Raw genomic sequence first — 21,243 nt, 5'->3', positions numbered from 1 at the left:
ATGCCCGCAGCTAAAAACAACTGCGTAAGAATGTATACTCGAATATTACGATATACGGTATTTTTTGGACTATAAGTCGCAGTTTTTTTCATAGTTTGGTGCGACTTATACTCAGGAGCGACTTATGTGTGAAATTGTTAACACATTACCGCAAAATATCAAATAATATTATTTAACTCATTCACGTAAGAGACTAGACGTATAAGATTTCATCAGATATATCGATTAGGAGTGACAGATTGTTTGGTAAACATATAGCATGTTCTATATGTTATAGTTATTTGAATGACTCTTACCATAATATGTTACGTTAACATACCAGGCACCTTCTCCGTTGGTTATTTATGCGTCATATAACGTACACTTATTCAGCCTGTTGTTCACTATTCTTTATTTATTTTAAATTGCCTTTCAAATGTCTATTCTTGGTGTTGGGTTTTATCAAATAAATTTCCCCCAAAAATGCGACTTAAACTCCAGTGCGTCTTATTTATGTTTTTTCCTTCTTTATTATGCATTTTCGGCAGTGCGACTGATACTCCGAAAAATACAATAGTCATTTTCTATATCGCAGAGACAAACCCGCGATATATCGCGTATATCGATATATCGCCCAGCCCTAATTCATAGATAAAATTCCAAAAAAGTACCCCTTTACGAAAAAAAGAACTTAAAGTTGGCAATGTTTACAATCCCTCAACAATTAAATGCAACTTTTGTATTCTTACTCTTTGATACAGAAATCAAACTAGTACCGTTAACAAATGTGGTGTCAAAATGTCAGACTTCCAAAACAGTAAAAATGTCTTTTCAGAACTAATTCAGCACACTACAGGGGTCTTTGTAAACATTAGCTATGACATTCTTATCTGTGACGGAGCAGGAAGTGGCTAGGAATCTGTTTGCGGTAAAATGTCATAAAAGACCCTGATCTGCCCTGGATGTGCACGCAAAACGAGAAGATTTAAAAGCGAATGCTATGGTTGCTGTATTGAAGTTAAAACAATGTGTGAAATCTTACGCTGCATCAAAATATGTCCTTTTCTTTTGTATGCTCTTTCAAACGCAAGCAACGGTGATATATGGCAGCAATAAATTACAAAAAATAACTACACAATTACAAGTCATTACCACGTGCTGTAAGAAGGTGGTAGCAATAATAATGTACAAAAACAGGGGAAACAATAGAAATAGAATGACACATAATTGTAATTTACATGCAGATAAAGCTAAGCTGTCAAATTGGGCTGAGTTTACATAATCACTGACTCCATGCCCTGATTACTAATCCAAACCATGTCAAATGATGGTGGGCATGACAGGTCGAGGTGTAACCAGAGAGGGCCTGAGCTGAGTGGCTGTTAAAAGGGCCCGATGTGACCATGACCACTTCCAGAAACAATTTAATTCTAGCGCTTCAGCCATCTCCAGCTGATCTACTCCTACAAGGTCATTAACTGTGCCACAGAAGGTCACATGATTAATGAGTGACAGACCCTCTGGTGCAATAACGTGTATGAATGTGGCCCATTAATTAGACAGGGGGGGGCAACAGAGAATGAATGGCCAGGGACAGCTTGGCCCCTTCACAACCCCATCTTTCCTAGACCCCATTTTTCATGTTCATCAGCACAAACATGCAGGCACTTATATTTGTCCCAAAATAAAAATGAGATCCACAGAGGTTCACCAGTGCAACATAGTCAAAGTGACCAAATGCACTTTGATCGATCAACAGATAATGGACATATTGCACGAAAAGTGATGCATTGCAAATACATAAACAGTGACAGACATTACTCTATTGTTGTAATTTCTCATTGTCAGATTACTAGGACCTTTTATTTGTACAAAAATAAAAATAATACCTAACTAAACAGACTATTTATTATTGTTATAAAAAAAGACATATCTGTTCATTTCAATTGAAATACATTCATGTTCAAAACAAAATAATTAGCCTTAACACAGATTTAATTGATTTTGTGTATAATTAGCTAAATGAAAATGTGTGCAATTAGTTTGAATGCAAATATTAATTAAACATTTAATTTTGCAGTGGTCAAAATGTCTAATTAATGACATGAACATTTCATATCACAGTTATTGTGACCCCAATTATCACAGGTACCATTATTATCACAGTATTGCTGAATGTACTCTAAAATCAGAATCAGAATCAGAATTAGAATCACAATCAGAATAGTTTTTATTGCCATTGATTGAGAACGGGTTCACAAACTAGGATTTTTTCTTGGTGCAATCGTGCAACATAAAAGACATATAAGACAGAACAGGTAATAAGATGAGCTGTAACTCATAACCAAAATACTTTCAATCATTCAATCAATCAATCAATCAATCAATCAATTAATCAATGTCAATCAATGTTTATATGCTGTTTCTTTTCTTTTTCTCCTATGTCCCCCCATCCCTTGTGGAAGGGGTCCGGTCCGGTGGCCATGGATAAAGTACTGGCTGTCCAGAGTCCGGACCCAGGATGGACCGCTCGCCTGTGTATCGGTTGGGGACATCTCTACGCTGCTGATCCACCTCCACTTGGGATGGTTTCTGCGGGCTCCACTTTGGATGGGACTCTCGCTACTATATTGGATCCACTTTGGACTTGATTCTCACGGTTACGTTAATTCCACTATGGATTGGACTTTCACAATATCATGTTAGATCCGCTCGACATCCATTGCTTTCGGTCCCCCGGGGGGCCCACATATGCGGTCCTCTTCAAGGTTTCTCATAGTCATCAGTGTCGACGTCCCACTGGGTTGAGTTTTTGCTTGCCCTTATGTGGGCCCTACCGAGGATGTCGTTGTGGTTTGTGCAGCCCTTTGAGGCACTTGTGATTTAGGGCTATATAAATAAACATTGATTGATTGATTGATTGACAAACTTACTGACATCTTCTTTTTAATCAAGATTTATTGAGATAAGTACATAAATATACACACAATATACTTTCTTAGCAGAAGAAAGAATTATTAGCAGAATAAAGAAATATTGTTCTTATTATTGTTCTTGCCTCTTTATTGCCATAGTTGTTTAATTTTAGTGTTTATTCTGATTCTGAAATATGATTTTCTTTTCCATTTTAATTTGTAAAGGTTTTCAGAGTGCTTTTCATGACAGAGGCGAAAAGAGTGCTTTGTGTTCTGTTTTTGTGACCACACGTGTGTTCACTTTCTGTTGTAGACACCTCCAGGTTATATTCCTCCGAGTATAGAACGATCACTCTGCCCTGAAAGAGCACAGCGTGGAGTTTCAACGTGCACCATTGAATACGTTAGTTGCTCAAACAGCAATGTGTTTATATATGTTTAGATTGGGGTATGTCGTTTCCTATTGAGAAAATACAACATTATCGATTGTTTTCATGTTTGGATTTGAGATTGGTATAGCTGTTGGTCTTCTATCTTGCTTTTTCAATAAATTATCAAAGAGCCGTTTTTAACCACGGTTAAACAATAATTTTCATTTAAAGTGCTAATGTTTTATTGCAGTTTATCATTAATATGGTTTATCTTACCACGGTAAAATAATCATACAACATTCATCACAAACATCCAATGAAAACCCAAACACCTCCAATTTGTTTTAATATTTTTCATTAATCTTTTTTATTCTTATGTCAACAAAATCTGATTATTTAATGCATTAAGTAAATATGGATTGTATATTTGCGTGATATTTAAGGATTTGTTATTTTTATTCTCTTTTTAATGTTCCTGCATAATGGGATAGCATTTTGTTCAGAAGCAAACAGTTCTGAAAATATGAAAATATAACATTTTCATAAATAAAAAAAATAAGATAAAACAGCAAATTTAGCACATTGTATTAGCATGCCATTTTAGTGTTGTGTACAAATTTTGTGCAATTTTTGTGTGCCACCATTGTTTGGAGAGTGTTCATTCATCTATTTTGTGCATAGATTACTTTAAGTCTAAAAATGTTACCTATGAATGTAGCATTTTTCTTTAATTTTGGTTGAATTTATTTTATGTTCTCCTCAGATCAAAATAATTTGTGAAAAAAAAAAGTGAAAATGGACAATAATGCCACTCTACAATCAGTCCAACAGTTTGTTAGATGACTTGCTGGCATCGGCCTCAGGTTGATCTGGTTATGGAACATCAGAATTTTGGTTCCCAAATGTGTTTTGTTTTTTTACAAGGATATGATCCGTTCTGCAAATCTGAGAAGAAGCTCAGGAGGTGGAAACAACCCATTGTTTTGCTACAGCACATACATCAGGACATCTAAATGATTCTGATGGACGGTCAATACACTCTTTTCAACAGGGAGAAACAAAATTATTTTGTCAGTCTAATCAACGTAATGCAATTCCAAAACAGAAGCCATTTTAATGGTTAGCCTCATATTGCACTTGTTTTTATTTTCACAAATGTAATTGCTGCTAAGTATTTTGCGCAATAATATTAGAATCCTCTGCATCCAGTGCATGCCTTTCAATTTTACCTTAAGGTAATAGCACTTATAATAATAGCATTAATCAAAAAATGTACGCACACTATGCATTACAAAAAAATTCAACAACCCGTACTGAGAGATAGACTTCTTTCTGACAACATAGTGTGTGATATCAGCTAACACAATGGTGATTTATGTAGACAATCTGATCAGTTCACACATTGCACCTGGGTCACCTATCCACAAATGCAAGAGAAAGTGAGCGAGTAAATGCAGCAGAAAAAAACAAAACATCTCAATTGTCCCAGAAACATAACACACTGTGACGTAGTGAGCCAAATCAACAAAAACACAACAATGAAATGTTGAGATGTGTGAGTATACTGAAATTATCTGAAAATGAATTCTAGGTCACAGACATTATTTGTAGTTATGAATATAGAAGAGTAATAATTTATGAGGCATGCTGCCAATAAACATTAAACTGAAAGGTGCAGCTGATGCTATTTACCGCTCCTTTTTTAAAATGAACAATCCAAATGATGGTATTAAAAAAAATCTTTCATCCATCAAACACTGCGTGAACCCCTTGACCCTTCTGAATGAAGCATCTCTCTGGAGGTTTGACACACATCTTGCAGCACAGATTTGAAGACAGACATGGCTATTGTTTGCCCTCTGATATATTTTTAATATTCAGATCATATCAAATATGTCCCATTTCAATTATTGATCTATCTATACTGGCAACATAATGCATTCTGAGCTCTGTCATGTGATTTCTATGGCCCAGTCCGTCGATCTTTTTATGCGATATGATAAGTAAGGGTGGCGACACACTCTGCATGTCATGCGCTTGGCCAAGGGAACTACGGACACATGCTCCATCAAACACCATCAACCAGCTGAACGTAAGCCCATCACACTGATGCTGGGTCTGCACTACAATCTACATGCACTGGGAGCTATGCCTGCAGAAAAGATTATGACTAATATTTTTGACCTATTTTTAAAAAATAAATATTCTGTTCCTATTTTAAAAGAAAATGCACACATGCACTCACTGGCCACAATATTAGGTACATTACATCTCATTGGAGCCAATACAAGATCGCTTTATGAACCATTTTGCCTTTGCAAAGATCAACATTTTTTAGTACATAATACAATGTGCATATTAACTGAATAATTGTAATAAAAAAATAAGTAATTGTCTGTTATTTAAATATTTAACTGCTAGTTAATTAATAAGTGAGGCAAAAACAGTGTGCACTACTTGACTAGAATCAGCAGAGGTGCTGTTGATTCAGTCTCAGCCAGTTTGTGGTTTAAAGTGTCAAACTCATTGCTCAAGATCCACATCTTGCCACATTATTTTATGTGGCTCACAAAGCGTGTAAGTAATAAAAGTAAAATATATTTTTAAATTTTTAATTCTGACACAAAAAATGGTACTGCATGCAGCTGAAATTCTTCTTAGCTGGATATTGTGCAATTATTTGATGCAATAAGCTATTTCAAGGGTTATTTTTAGGGTTATTTTTCAACCATTTTTAAAATAAATAGCTGAACTTGAATATCTGCTTGTCACCTAGATTGATAATTCCAAAGCTGGTTTTTCACCAGTTTGTTGGTAAACAATGATAATAATCAAATAAAGGAGGAATTGTGGAGATTACACTTTTTTCTATGAGGTTATATTATATAAATTATGCAGTTACAAACGGCCTTCTGAGGACAGCCTTTACTGTAAAGTGACCTACGAAGAAAATGAGTTGGACAGTCCTGGTCTGTAAAACAGGAGCACCAGCAGAAACAGGAGTTCAGCACAAACAGGGAGATATCCCTCACTTTTGAAAAAAATATATATTTTGCCCTTAGTCAATCAATATAAACAAAGTAGAATAAAATACAATAAAATACAGTCAAATATCAATCTGTAGAATATGTTTATTGTTGTGGTTGGATAGTAGGGCTGTGAATCCTTGGGCACCACATGATTTGAGTCGATTTGATTCTTGGAGGTAAGGATTTGCTTCAAAATCGTTTTTTGATTCAAAACGATTCTCAATTCATAATCAAAACATTTTCAATAACATCAGTTTCCAGTTCTATGATTAAGTACAGTTCTCCATAAAATAAACAGTTTTGATACATTTTTGTGTTATTTACTTATCTGTCCAGCAAATATGAGCATCTCCATCAACACTAGGATTTGCTTGGCTACAAAGGACGGATTAAATAATAATAATAATAATAATAATAATAAATAAATGGCGCCAGCGCCCCCCGCGACCCCGATACGGAATAAGCGGTAGAAATGGATGGATGGATGGAAAAATAATATATTTGTTAAATATAAATTAAATTTTTGGAATTGATTAAGAATGGTTGCAAATACAAATCGGGATTCATTTGAAAATCAATTTGTTTTCACACCTCTTTTGGATAGTGGTGTAGAACTGCACCTGTTTTTGTAGTAATTACATATATGTATCTTTTCCTGTCAGCAAAATAGAAAACCCAACTGTTAAAACACCTCAGTATGATATACTGTACGTCGATCCCTACAATAGTAAAGAAAGGTATATCCTCATAATAAGGCCTGAGTTTAAAATACAGCACATTAAAATGTGCAAATGCACCAAATGAAGTAGCCACTGGGTTCACAATAGGATTGTATATGAGATGTTTCCAGCTGCTAATTTCGAGAAAAAAAAAGCTGAATAGCCACTAAAAATCTATAGTATATTTCTTGTCATATATAACAAAGCCGATTTTCTGAAGGAAAATTAAGCAACTTAATGATATTTAATGGGGCAAATGTTTTTCATGCCGTCTTTTAACCAACAGCATCTCCTGTGGTGACTCATTTCTTTGCATGGTGCTCCCACCCTCCATCACCGGCTTCAGGGAGCGTGCTGGAGAAAAAGCGAGATGGAGGGAAGGAGCAAAGTAGAGGAGGGAAACCACGCTGAGTGAAAGGAAATCTTCCATGTGCAAAAGCCACTGTGGCTAGAGGACATTTCACGCTAATGGCGGCCGGGCCAATTGGAATGACTGCAACGCTGCATGATTTGAAGGTCAGGAGACAGCGTATTATATTCCAGTGATGGTGGAGGGGGAATGGCGGAGTAAAATGGTGCCTCCCCCTTCACCCCACCTCTTGCGTTCTCCTGAATTATTGCAGAAGAGCCAAGATTGAATCAACATACCACCAAACGCCACCACCATTACTCTTACAGATAGCGCACTAGACCAGTACATCAAAATGAGAAATTCCACCGAAAGAAATCTGAAAGTAGTGTTTGTCAAACCATATAAAACAAACGCTGTGCTGTTTTTTCGAATCCCCAATTAATATGTGCTCTTTATTTATCGTACACAACTGTATAAAGTAAGAAGTAAATCATAACTTGCATCTGATGATTGTTTTATGCTGGCTGATTGGGGTAGTTCAGTTAGCTTTTTTTTGGTTATGTGTCATGGTTGAGAGAGCACGCTGATAGACCGAACAATTAGATTTCTTCTTATAGACATAGGCGACAGCACAGATAAACAAGCGGGGCTAAAAAAGAACAATAATTTGTCAGGATTGCAGCTGGGGGTGCAAAAGTTACTCACACATAACAAAAGCGTGGGGTGATTATGCACATGACTGCAGTAATAAGCTGTAATAAGGCAAGGAACGACCATACGTATTTACTCTAGACATTGTGCAAGAGGGCCTAACATGATTAAATTGTACTGTATGTCCATGCAATGAATGTTGCAGACTTAAGGGAATGTAACCCACAGCCCAGCATGGACACCAACTTGCAGACAACAATGGCAAAGGCAGCAATGAGGATGTCAAGAAGAGTTTTGTAAAATCAGTGACATTAATGTAATCAAACTAATCCCTTGGATGGACTGTAGTCAGTATGCATGCTTGAGGAACTTCTGCATGATTAGGATTGGTTCACTCTTCCCTGCAGTTACACTTTGTGTTGGGACTTTTGAGCACATTAACATTTTTAATAATGTACCTGCTTCAATCACACTCCATCATTCTGTGCCGTAGTGGAGGTCTGCATGGAAGCTAGGGTCATGTTCTTCTTTTTTATACTGCAAATTATTTAAAGGGGACTTGCGGTGATTTTCATCTTTTCTGACTAATAAATGTTGTTACAATGTTGGATAATTGTGTTTAACAGAAGCTCCTTCTTCACTTCAGGCCTTGAAAAAACATAAATAAAAGGTAGCATAAAGTATTATTTTTATCCAATCGTGGCATGTGCACAATAACAACGATTTGCGACATCAGAGAGTGTGCCGGTGTACCCAATGTTGGGACCGAGTGGATCTATATGTTTGTGAAGTTTATTTTCAACTTCAAGATATATATTGAAACAGTGAACATTTTCAGAAAAATAAATTACGATACTTTTGGAGAACGCAAGGCGGGGTTAGATTTCCAAACTGTGAACAGACTCCAAACACAGGCTATAAATATGACTGTGGAGCAAAATGTACGCACATTGTACACCAAAACATATTCAAAACAATATCTAGACCAGTGGTTCTCAAATGGGGCTGCGCGTACTCCTCGGGGTACTTGAAGGTATGTCAAGGGGTACTTGAGATTTTTTTTAAATATTCTACAAATAGCAACAATTAAAAAATGCTTTATAAATATATTTATTGAATAATACTTCCACAAAATGTGAACGTAAGTTCATAAACTGTGAAAAGAAATGCAACAATGCAATATTCAGTGTTGACAGCTATATTTTTTGTGGACATGTTCCATAAATATTGAGATTTGTTTTTTTTGTGAAGAAGGTAGTGTTTTAAATTAAAATTAAAATTACTTTTAACGTGGAACCTAATATTCAGAGAAAAAATATATATATTTTCATACCTATAGCTACCTGTTTTTGTGTATTTGGGATTTGCGTAATTCGTGAAAAATTTGAAACCAAACCATGGTAGCCTAGCAAAGATATATTTAAAAACAATATTGCTGCCACAAAATTTCCTTCGAATTGGGTAAATTCCAAACAGCTCTTTTGTAATTTGACCAAATTATGACGTTTTTCCTAATTGGGACACCAGTGAAATTCTCCATATATGGCATGACACCGCAATTCTAGTCTGTGCTGCACTGAATACTTTTGCTATCCTCTTGTTGTGGGGCAGATTGGTTCGTACATGCACATGCATCCTCCACTGTTGCCATTCCTAATACAAATTAGTTTGGACTTATGTGTGTCAGCAGACTCGCTAAAAACTACAACTTGGCTGACGAGTAGAAGATCCAGTTGAAGTAAATAAGACAAAACGTCAGAAAGTGGTTTAAGATGGTCTGTAAAAAATAATCCATACAACATTTTGACCAAAGAACCACCATTACATGTTACGTATAAGAAGGAAGTTTTTTATATGGATAAATAAATCATAATATGACCCCTTTAGGACTGAATCAACTGCACTCCTGCTAGGTGCAGCCATGCACTCCATTTTGTCTCAATTTAAAACAAACAAAGCAACAAAATATCATTCATGCAATCGTCACAATTATTTCTAATCAGCTAATTTATTATGCAATTATAATTTTCATCCTTAATGGGAACACAATAAACCAAATATATACCCAGCCTTCCATGTTTGTGTATTAGTAGTACAGAATACAATGATAAATGTTTATTTCTTGTAAAACTGTATGAACACTGATTTTTAACACTTTTTTTTTACTTTCTATTAATCAAAAAGTAAAAAATTATGATAAATACACTATTATCTGAATGATAATTCAGATTTTTTCCCTCTAATCTTTACAATAAATGTTATTAAATGAAACTTAAATGGACCTCAGAACAAAAACACTTTAGAAATGTCCTCATACAATATGTTTGCCTGGTGAGTATTTTACAAAATGATTGTGAGTTAAAAATTTAAATAATTGCAATAGTTAAAATGTCAGAACAGATGATGGTTGCCTCGTGAAGAAGTGCAGGAACGAATGGCTTCCTCCGAGTAGACGGCTGATAACAGGCAGCAAAGTCCATCCAGTATGTTTGAATGGCCGGCCGACCATGTTAAGCTCCTAAAGCAGCCATGAATCCAGGATTTCAGGAGCGGAGTTAAGTTTGGCACAGAATCTTGGCCGAGCCCAGACCGAGTTAGTCCGAGTTGAATCATTATGACCAGCAGCACTCAAAATCTCAAGCAGGGCCACAAATAGGGGTGTATAAGTCCCTGAGTCTGTCGTGATTCAAGTGTTAACTGGTTAGCATTGGTCTGCTCAGATGATTGAAATAAATACATCCAAATGATATAAAAAAAAGTGTTCTCCTGTCAGATAAAAAAAGTATACACAATTTAAAGTGTCAAATATTTTCCGCTGCAAATCGATAAAATTATATAAAAGCAGTAGACAAATGCCTGTTCTACAAGTCATCTGGAATCTGTTTTTGATGAAAATGACGTTAACGACCACATAATTTTTTATATATAAAAAAATGTATGAATATATAACTCCAATAATATACAAGAGTTTTGTCAAAGGCTCATTCTACTGAATAGTCACCGTTTACATATAGTGCACACTAAACATCCGCCGTGTCATGTGGCATGCACACGACAGAAAATGCAAAAAAAACAATGACGGCTGACCCATAAAAATGATTCTTTATTCCAGTGATAATGATAATTAATTGCCTTACAAATGAAACATCCACGCTGCAGACTGAGTGTGAAGCAGTGACGAGTGGTGACCTTCACACCAGGTGAGGCACAGACGTCTTTGGACTGTTTTTGTTGTTGTTGTTTTTTTAAATTACAATAATAGTAATGTATTACATTTATTTGGCACTATTCTAGAGACTCAAAGCACTTCAGAGAGATTTTACTGAAATTCATATGTTCTTAAACATGTTGCTCATTAGGATGATATACCGAGAGAAAGAAGAGAGCAATTCATTATCAAAACATGTTTTCTCAAATACTTCTTGGTCTCATTTATTTGCATTTGATAAAATAAAAACACAAAAATAATTTTTTTTAAATGGGTGTCCGTCTTACATTTTATTGTACGTGTATGTGAGGTACTTTGTATGATCACCTCAATTTTGTCTTGAAAGCCCAGTTTAGAGAAGTATTTGATCTTATGTATATAATAGAGGTAAATTATTGGTATTGTTCATTATCAATAGCGCTATTTCTATTGGTATTTGTAATGCTCCAATTGTTGTGTAAAAATGCTCATTGTCATTTCTGCATTATTATTTATTTGATTTAGGGCTATATAAGTAAACATTGATTGATTGATTGATTGATTTCGCTAACTGCTTCTTTTTTATCACTTTTACCATGATATTTGTACATATTGTATGTGCTGATGTTGTTATATTGTTGTTGTTGTTGTTATTGTGTTTGCTGTTGTTATTTTTCTTTTATCTGTCTATTACACCTCTTGTCCCCACAATTTCCCCCTCGGTCTTCCTTTTTTTCTCTTTCTATCACCTTCTGCTCCGGCCCGGCTGCACTTAATGATAATTTAAACACATTTAATAAAGTCAAATACAAATAAGGCAACAAGAGAATTGTCCTACTTTTTTTCTTTTCTTTTGTAAAGTAAATCTGAACAGCCGATATGGGCATCTACATCAACTATATGATTTGCCTGAGAAGCTGGAAAGGAGGAAAAAAAATAAAAATAAAAAATATATATATATATAATCCTCTGTGATGATACTTGTAAGAAACTTACTTTATTTGTAGCCATGGAGGCAAGGATTAGTGATTTAGAAGTAGCTAAAACCCTGCAGACGGCTGATGAACGTTAGCCGCTAGCTACCTAGCCATGTCTTAAAGCACCTCTTCCCGAGGGTGTTTCAGTGTTATAACTTCACTTTTATCTTTGGTTTTTGAGCCAAAATGTATCCGTTCTCCCTATTCTGTCTACACACTGTGTCTGCTTGTAAGTACTCCAGTATTGTGCGCTGCCGAACTTGCTCCTCTGCTCGTAAACCAGCAATGTCAAGACGACGACGCAGGCGCGGGTGATGCATTACTGATACGTTTCAGAGACAGTATAGTACTGAAAATGATTTATTGGTATCGCGGCACAATACTAAAAACAGTATACTGTACAACCCTAGTGCAAATACACTCTAAGTTTGATATAACGTAGTAAAATATTGCGCGATTGTGCCATGGACCCCGAATATTCACCCTTTCAATTACATTGTTTTTTTCACCAAATGATTGCATATTGCCCTGCGATGAGGTGGCGGCTTGTCCAGGGTGTACACCGCCTTTCGCCCGATTGTAGCTGAGATGGCACCAGCGCCCCCCGCGACCCCAAAGGGAATAAGCGGTTGAAAATGGATGGATGGGTGGATGGATGGATGTTTGCATATTTACAAACTAACATGGTAATTTCTTTATGAAAGTGTCCGAAAATAAGGAATAAAAAAAGACAGAAAATAATTAAATAAAAATAAAATGTTAACCCAGCAATGTCCAAACCTACTGGTGGATAGTGTCTGCTGGTGGATAGTGTCTGCACCATTCCGTGGCTTGGGAGCTCAATCCACCATTCACGTCACATCAAGTGGAGCACTATTCACCAAGCAGTTAGGCAGCCGAGCTACAGCGCATACATTTTTCAAAAAGAGAAGGGTTAAAAAAAAAAATTCTATGTAACGCGATCTAGGGAATAACATGATTTATTTAAAGGACTGCAATATATCAAACTTTGAGTGTATAGTAAATGGTAAATGGGTTGTACTTGTATAGCGCTTTTCTACCTTCAAGGTACTCAAAGCGCTTTGACACTACTTCCACATTTACCCATTCACACACACATTCACACACTGATGGAGGGAGCTGCCATGCAAGGCGCTAACCAGCACCCATCAGGAGCAAGGGTGAAGTGTCTTGCTCAAGGACACAACGAATGTGACGAGGTTGGTTCTAGGTGGGGATTGCACCACGGACCCCCGGGTTACTGGCACGGCCACTCTCCAAACTGCGCCACGCCGTACCGAATAGTCATTTATAGTTATGTTAAAGGCCTACTAAAATTAGATTTTCTTATTCAAACGGGGATAGCAGGTTCATTCTATGTGTCATACTTGATCATTTTGTGATATTGCCATATTTTTGCTGAAAGGGTTAGTAGAGAACATCCACGATAAAGTTCGCAACTGGAGAAAAGCCCTTCCTCTACCGGAAGTCGCAGACAATGACGTCACATGTTATTGGCTCCTCACATATTCACATTGTTTTTAATGGGAGCCTCCAACAGCAAGAGCTATTCGGACCGAGAAAACGACAATTTCCCCATTAATTTGAGCGAAGATGAAAGATTTGTGTTTGAGGATATTGATAGCGACGGACTAGAAAAAAAAAACTTAAGTAAAAAAAAAAAAAAGGTGATTGCATTGAGACGGATTCTAATGTTTTTAGAGACATTTACTAGGATAATTCTGGGAAATCCCTTATCTTTCTATTGTGTTGCTAGTGTTTTAGTAAGTTTAATATTACTTGATAGTCGGAAGTGTACGTCCACGGGTGAGTTGATCACAATGTCTCAGGGGAGTCGACGGCAGCTGTACGCTCAGCTTTTCTACGGTAAGTGCCGACTTTTTGACCACAATTTTCTCACCAGAACCTGCCGGTTGACATTTGGTTGGGATTCATGTTCGCTTGACCGCGCTCTGATCCATAGTAAAGTTTCAGCTCCGGGAATTTTAAACAAGGAATCACCGTGTGTTTGTGTGGCTAAAGGCTAAAGCTTCCCAACTCCATCTTTCTACTTTGACTTCTCCAATATTAATTGAACAAATTGCAAAAGATTCAGCAACACAGTTCTCCAAAATACTGTGTAATTATGCCGTTAAAGCAGACAACTTTTAGCTGTGTGTGTGCGCAGTGCTCATACTTCCTAAAAACCCGTGACGTCTTGCGTACACGTCATCATTACACGACGTTTTCAAGAAAAAAGTCCCGGGAAATTTAAAATTGTAATTTAGTAAACTAAAAAGGCTGTATTGGCATGTGTTGCAATGTTAATATTTCATCATTGATATATAAACTATCAGACTGCGTGGTGGGTAGTAGTGGGTTTCAGTAGGCCTTTAATGTTTCCAAATGATTGTAATGTTGCAGAACATATATTAATAAGAGAAATAATTGGACAAAATGTTTTTATTTATGGTTTTATTATTCAGGCCTGACCTGCCTACCCTGACTGCACGTCCCTAGTGTGAAGCATTTTAAGGCTATGTGATCTCTCCGGCCAGTCTCAACCTCAAAGTCAGACTCGGCCTTCCCGACGAGCACGGGCCAGAGCAGAGTGATGCATCTCTTGACCGCAACTCCACACACACAGACATCGAACATAGTCACACACACATATCAAGAGCTGGCAGCCACTACCAGAACAGCATCGGCGTGTCACCCATCAACCAATGCATAAAACAAGATACAGCGCGGAAACGGCTAAATGACAAACAAACAAAGGATTGCATGCACATGCGAGCCAAGGAAGCAGTCGTGGGCCTTGGTCAAGGTTTAAGGCAATATCTGGGGCTTTGCTAGTTGCCTGTTGGAGGATATGAGTAGCAGTGGCTGGACTGATAAATCTGCCTACACAGCAAATAGGACATGACTTATCATGGGATATATGAAAAAATATCACAGAAGCTATGGAGAAAAGAGAGGAAATTAAATGAAGCCGAGGATGAAGAAGGGAAGCATGCCGGCTTTCCTAACCCCCCCCCCCTCCCCCCAACCTCACACACACCTGGGATTACACACACCTCAGTGTACAGTTTCCATGCACCTACTGTCATGCATTCAGGCAGATGAAATATCACATGGCTAACGCACATGTCAAAACTAGTCTTTGCAATAATAACCAATTCCTTCCTCATGACTAGATCATCTCTGATCCAGATCATTCAAAGACAAGACTTAGAAAAATAAAGTGCATGGTACTTTCCTTTAGAGTCAAAGTATGACAGCTGCAGTGAAGTAAAAACATATTTGACTTGTCAGACACCTGCCATGTTAGCTACCTGATGGACAATTAACACTTGTCAATATAATTACAAAACTGAATCACCATTTATTAACACTGTAAGACTTTCTGCGCCTGGTGTTGGGGAGGTTTGTGTTTGTGCGTGTGTGTGTGTGTGTGTGTGTAAGTGTGTGTGTGTGTGAGGAAGTGAGTGAGTTAGTCCAAATGGATTTCAGGCCGGGAATAAATCACTGTCACCACAGAAACCGGGTGACAGTTGTGATGGATGGCTGAAATTTTTTTGTTGATGTCTTTAGTATTGCTGACAATTTGGTAGTAGCGGCTTTTTCGCCTTTGTGGCTGGTGTGCTGCGCCACACATTTAAATACTGGATGCGAACAAAAATGAGCCGCCGTATTATGTTTTTTTTTTCTTTTCTCCTGCTCAGTATGGATTAAAATATACAATGTATAGATTTATTTTCCTCATGTGAAGTGAAAACAAGAAGAAAACATTGGACGCCATCTTATTTTTGTGTGTGTACGTGTATGTGTGTGTGTGTGTGTGTGTGTCTGTGCAACGGTCACGTGTAGACACTGACCTCTCCCATTGGGCAACGTCAACACATGACACACTGACAATTTGGTGTGTGCAACAAATCCACAATCTGTGAATGGTGGCTTTCTTCTAAAACATACAATTCTTTTAATGCAATACCGCTGAGTAGTGCACATTAAAACACACACCTGCACTGAGCAATATAGCCTCCAAAATGTCAACAATTTAAATGCAGTTGTTTGGATAACGTATCATACATATACAATCTATGGACTTTTACTTTGCACTTTACACGAAACACACTCGTGTTCCGCCTCTCTTTAAAGTCAGAATATCCGATGCCGGGATTGCACAACAAATATTGAATGTTTCTTGCACTTTGCATGAAAGTTTTGCACATAGCAGCACTGGACATTACACACACACACACACACACACACACACACACACACCAAACTTCAGAGTTGGACAACTCCAAGTGAATACCCCCCTCCCCATTGCACACAGGTCCAGGGTTTCTATCTGCACTCAGCTGGCAGCCTCAAGTCGTAGAACACACTTGCCACAAACTTTATAAGAATCGATAGTTTCTCCAGAAAAAAAAAAAAAAACACAACCGCAGCTCAAAAGTAGTCTTGACTTCCACACAGCACACATTACAAAAAGGTTTTTACTGACCTTACTGTCTCTTTCTCCCCCTCTATGCCGTTACAGTCCCCTCTTTCTTTTTTTTTTCCTCTCCACCTCTAGCCTGAGAAAGTCACACAGGAGCCACCTCCTGCTCCCGCTCAAGCATCTGTATTAGTCTGATTTCACACCCTGCAGCTGAGCCTGCTGTCCTACAGAGGGGCACCATGAACGTGCTGCTTATTTAGGAGCCGGCGCGCAATACCTGGGCTTGTAGGCAGCTGTTTAAAGCACAAGGCAACATCCAGGGTGCATAATACCCCCTCTTCCTTACACACACACACACACACACACAGTACCTCTCTCTCTCTCCCTCTCTCGCTCTAACACACGTGCAGACACTCACTAGCATGCCTCACTCACAAGACAGCACACACACACACACACACACTAAGTGGAATGGACACACAAACAGCTGTCTCTACCTGAGCTGGGACAGTGTGAGAACACTCACTCACACACACACACACACGCACACACACACACCAAGTGGAATGGACACACAAACAGCTGTCTCTACCTGAGCTGGGACAGTGTGAGAACACACACACACACAGCAACACTGAGATGGGCTGGCCGCTCCGTCCCGTCTCCTTCTCTTTCTCTGAGTGTTTAGAAGACAATTTCAACAAGGGATTGCTCCCAATCTACTAGGGTGATCCACATGGATGAGTTATAATATGCTTGCCACTCTCTCCCTCTCCTGCCCCTCCATCTTCCTCCACTCCCTCTCTCTTCTTCTTTTTCTCACTCTTTGGTGCTCTGTCACTGGACTCCCTCCACTCCCCATCCCTGATTCAATATTTCGCTTTTCCTGGGTGTGCAAGTGATGGGGCCAAAGACTGACTCCACCTGAATGTGAGATACATTATTTATTGCAAAGCTGCATTCATTTTTTTCTTATGGCGCTGGGGGCAGTAACAGCAGTGGTGGCTGCATCAGCGACGAAGGGGTGTGTATTAGTGGTATGTCAGTTCCTGGGTGGAGGGGGTGGGGATGAGGGGTCAGAATTGGGCATGGGGTTCTGAAGGGTGGAGGGGAAAACACATAGATTATGATTTTAATGTATTTATTTATTCAGAGACTGGGATTGCCTTATCATCCAGGGTGATACTTGAGGGCATCGCTTCTGGCTTCTACAAACCAGCCCAAATCACAGCGCCACTCATTTTTTTCATCACAATGACTTAAATTTATTACGTGTGTGTGTGTGTGAATGTGTGTGTGTGTGTGTGTGTGTGTTTGTGTGTGTGTGTGTGTGTGTGTGTGTGTGTGTGTGTGCGTGTGCGTGACCGAAGGACAGAGAGGGTAAAAAAAAAAATGAATAAGAAAATACGGCAGTTCTGAAACAAAGTGCAATATTTTCAGGAACGGTAGCTCATTGGGCAAAACACATTATCCAAATGAGACATTAGGATACATGCTTAATACTGTTTAAAACATTATTGCACTCACAGTAATTAAACACAAACTTTTTTTTAAGGAAAGAGTCATTTTGAAATGTATCTACCGGTTTTTATTATAATAATTCCACAGAAGTTAATTGAGCCATTCTTCTACATCGTCCTCATTTTTATCACAGAGATTCATTATTCACAACCATTCAGGACATTGTCTGCATCAATTAAAAAGTTTGAATTCAGACTAAGTTTTTTTTATTTCTTATTACACCAGGTGGATTTATTGTAACCTTTTTTTGATTTAATAATTAATATGGCTATAGAATACACTGATGTATAATGAAAATAAAGAAACATTGCCATTGGAACACAAGATAGTCAATGTTTACCCTTCAGTGTTGTCCCTTGTTCATTGTTTTAAAATAAGAAGAGACAATTTAATTTGCGGTAATCATATCCCGTGTATCAATTAACAACATCCCTAAATGTGACTATTCTCTTGAAGTAACAACTCCTATTTTACAAACTTGTTGATGGAAATTAGGAAAAGTGACATAAGCAAGGCGTGGCAGTGTTGCCTTTTTTATCTTTAAATCAATATGCTAAATTCACTCTTAGGTTGCTAATTTAGATCAGCGTTAGAGTGCCGAAAGGCCATCAACATTTTTTTTTTTTCAGCTGTGGTCCGTATGGGCCGCAGCAGTACTCAGTTGTAATACAGTTTTCCACCGCTTGTGGCATAATGACAATCTCAAATAAACTGAGGAAGTCTGGAACTAAAGTCATAGAGAAGTTTCTTAAGTGCAACAAATACATTTAGACTAAGTTCTAAAAAAACAACAACATCATTTTACTATTGTCTATTCATTCAGTTAAAATCAATTTACTTTAGCAGTGAAAATGTAATTTTCACCAGTTTCTGAATTCCTTCTTATGCAGTATATTTGGTTGGTACTTATTTTTCTAAATTAACCTGACCTTAGCTTAAGGTTTACGTGTTCATTAAATAATAATATTTGGCTGTTTTTCATTTGGTAAGGTTATAAACTGTAAGTAGGTCAGATAGAATTTTTATTGAAGACAATTAAATTCAAGTGTAAGATTATTAATTTTCCACAGCAACTAAATCACATGTTTTGATCCAGCTTGATTTTTACACACTTTTGGACACAACTCTCCCATTTTACCTTAATGTTTGGGACAGGTACTGGACATGCCCAATGGCCCTGGAATAAAACCTGCGACATCTGTACGAAAGGCAGCAGCATGTACAATTACAACCATAGAGATTTTCAGTCAGAGCATGCCATTTTTAAAATTGATCATAATTATTGATAATGGAAAATAAAGTATCTCACATAAATGGTTCATTTTAATCATATATATTAATTTTGAACATTATATGCATCACTAAGCTATGTTTATTTAGGTATATATATATACAAAAACAATATCTGATAGCTCAGTTACAGCTCATGTTATTCTATTCTGTGTTTTATGTCTTTTATGTTGCACGATTGCACCAAGAAAAATTCCTAGTTTGTGTACCCGTCCTCAAACAATGGCAAAAATAACTATTCTGATTCTGATTTTATATATATATATATATATATATATATATATATATATATATATATATATATATATATATATATATATATATATATATATATATATATATATATATATATATATATATATATATATATATATATATATGTCTATATATATATATATATATATATATATATATATATATATATATATATATATATATATATATATATATATATACACATATATATATGCTGTTAAAGTTATTGCATTACCACATAAAAGTATCACATTGATTATGAATGCATATTAATCACACAATTTATTTGACGGTACATGCTCCTTTGGCTGAAAGGCGATGTGGGTTGTTATATGTTCAGTGATCAGGTCAAGGCATACGTCAGTGAAAAGGAGAGTGACCACACTTCTGTGCTCACTGGCAAATTTCACTACAAAATAAATCCAGACGAGACTTTAGAAAAAAAAGTTACCTAGATTTTGGAAAAATAAATGGAATCCATTCAAGTTAAACACTTAACAATATTCTGGCATTTAAGTTGAGTTGCTGTTAAAACATTGGGTAATTTTCTGAAGTTAATGTCCTGATGCTTCATGACTATTATTTTGTTATTAACTTCCTGTGTTTGGATTCACTTCCTGTCCTGGTGGTCTTATTTTGTCAGTATTTTCTGTTTGGGCTTTGTGTTTTGAAGCACGTTTACTTCATTTTATTGCCCAACCAGCACACCTAATGCCATACTTGCCAACCCTCCCGGATATTCCGGGAGACTCCCGAAATTCAGCGCCTCTCCCGAAAACCTCCCGGGACAAATTTCCTTCGAAATTCTTCCAAAATTCAGGCAGAGCTGGATGCCGCGCCCCCTCCAGCTCCATGCGGACCTAACTCAGCAATGTTGTGACCCTCTTAAACAGGACAATACTGCCATCTACTGTACATAAAATAGAATAGAATGTACTTTATTGATCCCTGTACTTTATTTAATGGTTAATCAAATAGTGAAAGGTAAGTGTTGTTGGTTTTTTTTAGTAACCAGCAAGCACAGTACAGTTAGTAGAGCAACTGTGTTTTTATTACTGTGTATTTAATAGGTGCCGTCTGAAATTCAACTCTTTCTTTTATTTATATATATAATGAAATAAATATATATAGTTAGAATTCACTGAAAGTCAAATATTTCATATATATATGAAATATATATGAAATACTCGAGTTGGTGAATTGTACTCCTTCCCTCTTAACCACGCTCCCGCCCCAACCACACCCCCAGCCACGCCACCGACCCCCGCCTCCCGAAATCAGAGGTCTCAAAGTTGGCAAGTATGCCTAATGCTCATTAATAATTTAGTTATATTTAGTTCCACCTGATTCTCCCCTTCAATGCTGGATTATTTTACTTTGTAGACTGTTGAGGTGCTGTAATTATGTGGTCCCTGCTTCCTTTGACAATTAAATCTCGTTTTACTTGTATTCTGCCTACCGTTCTCTGCATCCTTAGGATCACGCTGCCAACAATGCTCACCACAGCTGATTCAAATTTACTGCAATTTACAAATTTGAAAAAAACT

The 21,243-nt window shown here is 37.1% G+C and overlaps 1 long non-coding RNA gene across 1 annotated transcript in view; it reads right to left on the bottom strand.

Moving 5' to 3' along the window:
* The window catches only part of LOC133569976 (uncharacterized), a 235,976-nt gene that overhangs the window by 157,235 nt on the left and 57,498 nt on the right, over positions 1–21,243 (bottom strand). The window lies entirely within an intron of this gene.

This window comes from Nerophis ophidion, linkage group LG02 (assembly GCF_033978795.1).
Source record: "Nerophis ophidion isolate RoL-2023_Sa linkage group LG02, RoL_Noph_v1.0, whole genome shotgun sequence".
Lineage (NCBI taxonomy): Eukaryota > Metazoa > Chordata > Actinopteri > Syngnathiformes > Syngnathidae > Nerophis > Nerophis ophidion.
Note: the sequence above shows the minus strand (reverse complement) of the source record. Positions and strands in the feature narration are given on the sequence as shown.